Here is an 8770-nt window from a genome sequence, read left to right on the forward strand (position 1 = left end):
CTTCCTTCCTTCCTTCCTTCCTTCCTTCCTTCCTTCCTTCCTTCCTTTCTCTCTCTCACTTTTTCTTTCTTTTTTTTTCTTTTGGTTCCCCTGGCCAGCAGAACTGGGGAATTTTCAGGCATGTGGTTCCTAGTCATGCCTAACACTTGCTCCCTCTGGATAGCAAAGCCCAATATATGGGCTGGACCCCAGTGCAACTCCCTGGCCTGGTGCAGCTCTGTGGGTGCAGCAGCAGAAGGCCTGAGTTCTGAACAGGTTCCTGTGCCAAGTTCTATCCTTTTCCACTCAAATCACCACATCGAACACACAGAGCATCTCCGCAGATGCTTTTCAGGGCCACACCGGGCCATGCTGGTTTCTAAGTTCATTTGTAGGCATTCTCACCCACGGAGCAGGAAAAACGGAGGCAGCTCCATAACATCCGGCCACTTGTGTATGCCTGGCCCCTCCTGGGACAGCTGGTGGCTGCAGAAATGCGGCTCTACACACGAATGGGACGTCACAACAGCGGGCACCACACACCCAGGACCCGCGTTCGAGGGATGCGCAGTGAGAAAGCTGATCCGATACCCAGACACTGACACAAGGCACAGCACACCCAGGCTTGCAGGGAAAGGGCTAACGCTCTATCAACCTTGTCGCATATTGATAAGGACAACAAACCAAAGAAAAACGAGGAGGCGAACAATTCAAACAGCCACAGGTACAACCACAAAAGAGATTCAACTGCAACTCCCAGGGAAATACAAATTAGAACCTGCAGATGAACAGCGATTCCAAACTCGACCGAAATCGGTGTGGGGGAGCTGTGTGTAAGGATGGGGCGCCAGGGTCAGGCCGTCAGGCGTCTGCTCCTGCTGCAGCTCTGAAGCCTCGCAGGAGCCAACCCTGGAGAGCAGGGACCTCGCTCAGACACCCGCGGGCTTCCTGCGAGTACTTCACTTCATCACATGCCTTGAATAATAATGCAGAATGACACCTCCACGCTGGGCTGAGGGGGTCCAGCGTGCCCCTCATCCTCCCGTCTAGACCGCCTGGGCACGGGGGAGTCTACACTTTTATTATTTTGAGGAAACACACTCCGTCATGAAGAAAACCTTTTTTGATCAAATTCTAACATCCAATTCTCCATGGCTCTTCGGTTCTGAACAGTATGAGCCCTGTTTCCTTTCTCTGACAATTAACATCCAGACTTTTAACTCTGAGTCCCGGGAGCTTCCCCAGGTCCTGCAGGAAGCTTGCCGCTCCCCACCACGTCTGAGCCCAAGGCCAGTGCTGATCCCGGGGTCCAGCCTGTGGGGCGCACCTGACCTTCTGCCGTCTTGGCACACCTCCTAGGCCTAGCTGGGCCACCTCCTCAGGAAATGAATGACAGCACGGGTCCAGTCTCCAGAGAGCAGCATTCCACAGCCTTGAAAGGGAAGCAGCCATTTTTTCCAGCCCACTTGGTAGCACACCTCACAGGAGGACAGCACTGTGGACTGCATCTTGTGATTCTTTGTCTGTTTAGCTTGGGCAGTTTGGTCATCCTGTCCTCCAGCAAGGTCAGGAGGAAGCGCGTGTGAATGGACTGCAAACCACACTTTGAGTGTGGTGTTGCCTCCTGGCCAATCAGAGCTGCAGCCTGCAGGGAGACGGCTCAGGTTGTCCCTTGGCACCATGGACAGGTGAGGGACATAAGCTATAGAATTGGGGCTACTATTGCACTCCCATAAAGGAGAGGAGAGAATCCCCAGCCAGCATTGAAACCTGGGTCTGCAGCCCCCAGGTGTGGCTCTTTCTACCCTAAAGCCCTTGGTCTAGGCCAACTCTATTTCAGATGCTACTAGAATGTATGGCCACTGCTTAGGTGACCAAATATTTTCTACATGATTTACTTGGACTAAAGAGAACTCATACTTTATGTGAATGGCAAATGATGATTGGCTGACTTAGCCCGTTTGACAAACTAGGGAAAAATGAATTTGCAAACAACATGATCGTCAATGAGTTAATACGCTCAATATACAAAGGACCCAAAAATCAATAAGGAAAAGCAAAAGTCCAGGAAAATAGACAAAGGACATGCACAATCTACAAAGAAGAAACATAAATTTCTACTAAATATTTAAAAGACTTTGCTGTTCACTTGTGATTAGATTTAAATTGATGTCCATTGAGCAGAAACAACATTGTTCACCATCAGGTTTAGCCAAAGGTTTCAGAAATAATCTCAGGTTACATTTTACACGGCAGCAGGCAAGAGAGCTTCTGCAGGGGAGCTCCCCTTTATAAAAGCATTAGATCTTGTGAGAGTTATTCACTGTCACAAGAAGAGCACTGGAAAAGCCCACCTCCATGATTCAACTCCTGCTCCCCGGGTCCCTCCCATGACATGTGGGAATTATGGGAGTTACAATTCAAGGAGAGATTTGGGTGGGGACACAGCCAAACCATGTTAGGTAGATGGAAACAAAGTAAAGAGTCTGAAGAAAACCTAGGATAATTTAGGGCTTTACAGAGATTATCTGGGGGTTATAAAATCAGGAATGTTTGCTTTTTAAGTTTCTTTGTTTGATAATTTGCTTTGTTTACAATGGATATTAGTTGCTTTAACACCAACACAAAATTGTTACACCAACATTGCAAAAAGTGGGTTTTCTCTTTGTAGCTCAGGAGAACTTGGTCACACAGCCAGGAATTATGCCTGTTGGTTGACCATAGCAGCTTCATGCTACTTTCCTACAGACTTGTTTGCAACAAAGCCCAGGCATGTCCTGTCTGCTCTGTAAAGTGCTCCTGCATCTGAGCTCATTGCGTTTCTGTAACCTCATGCGACGTTCAGCACTGGGTAGCCATTTTTCTCTAGATCTCTCTATTTTTCTTTTTTCTTCTACAAGGTAGAATGTAGAATATATTTTATCTTTTTTTTAACTAACAATAATATATTCTAGTTTCTGGCAGTAAATCCCTTTTGAGTGAATTCTGAAAAAGCCACCAAATATTTCTAGAAATATCTGCAATCAAAAAGCCACCAAATATTTCTAGAAATATCTGGAATCAAAAACCACCAAATATTTCTATAAATATCTGCAATCTTTGATTTCCTTTTTGAAAAAATTTCTACATAAATGTTTTAATAGCCCTTTTAAGCTTTGTAGGTTTGATATATATAAAATGTTAACTGACAGATACATTTGGCCACTTCTTTGTGAATAAGTTTTCTTAAGCAACATACTATAGACAATATCAAAGTGTTATCAACTTGAAAACATGAAAATGTAGGTCAGGGGCGGTGGCTCATGCCTGTAATCTCAGCACTTTGGGAGGCCGAGGTGGGTGGATCACCGATCAGGAGTTCAAGACCTGCCTGGCCAACATAGTGAAACCCTGTCTCTACTAAAAATACAAAACTTAGCTGGGCGTGGTGATGTGTGCCTGTAGTCCCAGCTACTTGGAAGTCTGAGGCAGGAGAATCATTTGCACCTGGGAGGTGGACGTTGCAGTGAGCCGAGACTATGCCACTATACTCCAGCTTGGGCAACAGAGCAACACTCCTTAAAAAAAAAAAAACATGGGAACATGAATTTTATCAGTATTTCAACTGATGTCCTTTTTCTGCTTCAGGACTCAGTCTAGGATCCCATGTCACATTCAATTGTTGCCACCTGTGATGGCCCAAGTTGTGTTCCCACAAAGCTCCTCTATTGAAGTCTAACTCCAAGTACTTCAGAATGTGATCTTATTTGGAAAGAGGATCTTTACAGAAGTACCAGTTGAGATTACAGGTCCAGCTGAGGTTGCTGGATTGGGTCCTAGTCTGGTAAGACTGGTGTTCTTATAAAAAGTGGGAATTTGAACACATAAAGAGAATCCAGGAATGTACAGGCACAGAACAAAGGCCAGATGATGACACAGCAAGAAGGCAGCTGTCTGCAAGCCATGGTGAGAGGCCTTACCAAGAACCAGCCCTGCCAGTACCCAGATCTTGGACTTCCAGCCTCCAGAACTATGAGAAAATAAATTTCTTATATGTAAGCCATTCAGTCTGTGGTACTCAGTTTGGCAGTCCCAGCAAACTAACCCTCTTGTCTTCTGTGTTCTTAACGTAGCTGGTCAATTATTTGTAGCATTTTCCTCAATTTGAGCTTGTCTAGTATTTTTTTCATTATTAGAACAGCATTATGAATTCCTGGCAGGAATAGCATAGAAATGAGGCTGTGTCCTCAGTGTAGTGGATCAAGGGTCTCACAGTGTTCGTCTGTCGATTCCACCACTGTGATGTCTGCCTGGCCTCCCCACTCTGCCTTAGTTAATAGTGGTTTTCCACTGTTGTAATCCTGGCTTTGATTGTTGCATTCTGGCTGTGCAAGGTGTTTGCATCAGAGGAAGCTGGGTGAGAGGCACACAGGACTTTGTACTATTTTTATAACTTTTCTGTAAGTCTAAAATTAGTTTGAAATAATAACTGAAAAAATAAAGTGGTAGGATTCTATTTATCAAAGAGTATGTCAGGACATGAACATTTCCTGAAAGAATCAAGGTTTCTCTCAAAAAAAATGCTTCCTCACAGCAAACATCCCCAGTTCCAGATGGTAAGAGGAGTGTAGGGACAGGGTTGAGAAGATTTTCGAGAGTGAGGGAAGGGCAGCAATGGCCCATGGTGTGGAATGCCTGGGAATGTGTAGAATCAGCATTTGCTCTTCTGAGAGTTAAGACCCTAGGTGAAGCCACCACATGCCAAGCTGTGGAGTGGAAGAACTTGCTGGGCAGGCTATTTTATTTGAGTCTCAGGCCACGGAGGAGAAGTTGCCAGAACAGGTCCAGGTCATGCTTCCTGGGCCACCTTCAGGAATGATTGCCTTGAAGTACAGAGAGAAAGTAGACAAGCTAAGCTTTCATTTTCCCTTTGCTATTTAAAGATAAAGGTAACTACCGCTAACAGAACGCAAAACAAAACAAAGGCAAAAGCGAAGTCTGCACATCCCTCTGCCAGGAGGCTGAGCCTGTAGGGGGATCCTTCATGAGGACCAGGAATGGCGCTCCCCAGAGGAATGTGACCTGGTCACTCAGGTGTGATCTGGGAATTTTCACCATGTGGCCATTGCAATTCAACGTTGCATGAGAACGTGCTGAGAGAGGTCCAAGGCACCCACTGCTTGTTGAATGAATATTAGGGCCTGGTCTTGTTAAAGAGAACCATAGCTGGTTAAACAGTTAAAGCAAAAAAAGCAGATTTGGTTCAGAAACTATTGCAATAAGGGAACAGAGACCTCAGTATAAAACCGGGCTCGATTCTAAATACAGCACAGTCAAGTGTGGATTCATAGTGAAGAAGTAGGATTGGAGTCAGAGGATAGGAAATTCCTAAGAGGAAGCATCCAGGACAGCAGGTGCTCACTGGAGTGGCTCAGCCGGATTCCTGCCGCACCTGCGCCCAGCAGGCTGGAGGAGCAGGCCCAGTGAAAAGACGGTCTAGAGGAGCCCAATCGAAGTTTGGTCAGAAATAAGGTCTGTGTCCGTCTTCAGGGCTGAGACCAGAGTGGGGAAAGTAGATGTTATCAACTTTCAATAACTTCCCCTCCCATCAGATCCAAGGGGCACTGTGCCTACTGCTGCATCGAGCGGGGCTGGCAGGGATGCTGCCATGCCAGCAGTAGAGGAGACCTTCAGGACGGTTCCCCAGGGATCAGAAAAGGCCCCTGGGTCCAGACACCGTGGGTCAATTCTGACACACTAGCAAAGCAGCCTCTCTGGCCTTCATCACCAACTTTTGTCCATGGCTCAGCCTCTGACTGAGGCTCCAAGGATCCAAGACCCTGGGGCTTGAAGAAGGGTCCAGTCATTTGTCATCTCTGCCTGAAGTGTGAGCTTTTTTAAAAAGTAGGGAAAGAGATCATCCTAGCAATGGCAATCAACCAATTTAAATTTTTGTTTAACTACTTTGTTATTCAATTATTTTCTTTGTTCTTCTAATGAAGGAAAAAGGAAGTTCAAATTTTTTTATGATCTTGGACATAGAGCGGCATTAAATATATATGAAAATCTGTGGGGTCAGATGGAAAGCACTGAGAAAGCTGTTGTCCCTCCTGATGACAGCAGCTGCTGACTGAGATCAGGAAGGGAAATAACTAACCAGGAGCTGCTTTCTTACTTTTCTGAGCTCTCCTCATTCTCTTCTTTTACTCATAAATTCTTCTGTTTAATTATTTACAATAATACAGGCGACTTCTCCACTGTTGAAGGTGTTCCCATCTAGTTCAGGAACAATGAGAATACGCCTAAGACTAATATCAGAAGTCTTGTCCACTTGGGGAAGATAGAGTGCAATGCGTTTTTAAAGAGGAGTCCATGTAACCCCTTTGAAATGCCTTTGACAGCCGGGTGTGGTGGCTCACGCCTGTAATCCCAGCACTTTGGGAGGCCGAGGCAGGTGGATCACGAGGTCAGGAAATCAAGACCATCCTGGATAACATGGTGAAACCCCATGTCTACTAAAAAAAAATACAAAAAATTAGCCAGGCCTGGTGACGGGCGCCTGTAGTCCCAGCTACTTGGGAGGCTGAGGCAGGAGAGTGGCCTGCACCCAGGAGGCGGATGTTGCAGTGAGTCGAGATTGCACCACTGCACTCCAGCCTGGGTGACAGAGTGAGACTCCATCTCAAAAAAAAAAGAAAAGAAATGTCCTTGGCAGCCACTCCTTGGGTACCCCACTTTTGTTGATCACGGAATACTCTTAAGTCTTGAAGAGATAATAGCTACACTTATGCTAGAATTAAGAGAACTGCTACTATCTTTCTCATTGATAAGAAACAGAATGATAAAATTGCTAAAAGCTGAATTTTTTAAATGATCTCTAATAACACCCTTGGAGTAGAGAGCAAAAACAAATATATGCATGTTACAAAAGTATGATTTGACTTGAAGTTTTCTCCCGACACAACTGAACCCCCAGCATTTAAAGGCATTCACCTGGGGAAATCTGATTTCCTGGGGATTATGCAGAAAGTGAGACCAGGTTCTCAATATTTACCCTAAAAATGACATCATATATTGTCTTACATTTTATCTCTATTTTAAATCACTTTTTAGAAAATTGCAATATGATATCTATTTAATTTCCACAAATTCCAATCCTAAGAATGAGAGACAATGTGGTTGCTATTTAGAATTAACATGTTGGCCAGGCGCGGTGGCTCAAGCCTGTAATCCCAGCACTTTGGGAGGCCGAGACGGGCGGATCACGAGGTCAGGAGATCGAGACCATCCTGGCTAATACGGTGAAACCCCGTCTCTACTAAAAATACAAAAAACTAGCCGGGCGAGGTGGCAGGCGCCTGTAGTCCCAGCTACTCAGGAGGCTGAGGCAGGAGAATGGCATAAACCCGGGAGGCGGAGCTTGCAGTGAGCTGAGATCCGGCCACTGCACTCCAGCTCGGGCGACAGAGCAAGACTCCTGTCTCAAAAAAAAAAAAAAAATAGAATTAACATGTGGAAACCAATAGAATAGAAGCAATGCAATGAAACTGAAATCTTTTAAAATAACAAAGATCATCGGATAGCTAACTTCCTCTGTGTCATGACTTTGCTGGGTGATTTTTATATACTAGATAATCTCTATACATTTTTACAGCAACCCTGAAATTCATCATTTCTGTCTGCAAAATTCATCCTTCGAAAGACAGACAAAGCAGGAACTTCACCTCCCTGGTTGTACCTTCTGAGGCAGTGACTCTGCCAGCCTTTCCCCCACCTCGGCTGATTCTCAGTGTGGAGGACTTCACTCACTCATGAATTTGGGGAGAGGACCCGATCCCATTCTGCTGAGCACGCTGAGCACTTCCCGTCTACCTCCTTCTGAGCCTCAAGGCACTCAGATTTCGTCTGTTTACCACGTTGTCCTGGGTCTGCAGCCCTGCGTGAGGCTTGTTGTTGGTCTATTTAAGGGCAGAAGCATTGGAAAATCCCTGTGGCTACTATTCCAGTGCCCCTTTTCTAACCAACTTCATCAGCAATAAAAGTGATGATTTATTTCCATCTTCTGTCTTATTTCTTGACTAGTCTTGAGATGGAGAGAGAAGATGGGTGTTTATGCCTCAGCCCTTGACAAATCCAACAGCTTGCTGTCCTACACTTAGATGTGAGGGTCCCAGCTGATGCCCTATTAGTGGGAGTGGCTGCCGGTTCCTGACATGATGAGAACACTGAGGATTCAAACCAATGTTATCTACTGATTCCATCCCTGAGAAGCCTGACGGAGTCTGACTCAATCGTCCTGACCATCCTTTACGATTTCCAAATACCTCATCTTCTCCATGCATTCCAGAGTCTGGGCAGGTGTGGGGAAACCTACCTAGTTCTTCAGTCAAGACTACTCTTAAATCAGCCCAACAGATGTCTGTGTGTATATGTGGCTGTGTGTATGTACATAAGTGTGGAGGCCTCGGACAAGGGAGTTGCCTTCTCTTCCCTGGTCATCTATCCCGTTGTCTCACTCTGAGTTCTCAGAATGGGAAGACCATCTCACACTGCAGTTTACAGAGGTGCCCCTTGGTTTGTTAGGAGGAAAGATGGATTGCAGCACCTGGGCTAGCCCCGAGGGAACTCCCAAGCAGGACTCTTAATAATCCAGAGCAGGAGAGAACTCAGGGTGTCTATCCCAAGCTCTGCATTTGCAGATACAAAAACAGAGGCCATGGGACGCCAAGGGTATCCCCCGACCTTGAGGTGAGCTGTGGCTGGGAACCCTGAGTGGGTCCTTCCTCCTCTCTGTGCCTGCCTGCCTTCCTTC

This window comes from Colobus angolensis, unplaced genomic scaffold, assembly GCF_000951035.1.
Source record: "Colobus angolensis palliatus isolate OR3802 unplaced genomic scaffold, Cang.pa_1.0 Scaffold196, whole genome shotgun sequence".
NCBI classification, from domain to species: Eukaryota; Metazoa; Chordata; class Mammalia; order Primates; family Cercopithecidae; genus Colobus; species Colobus angolensis.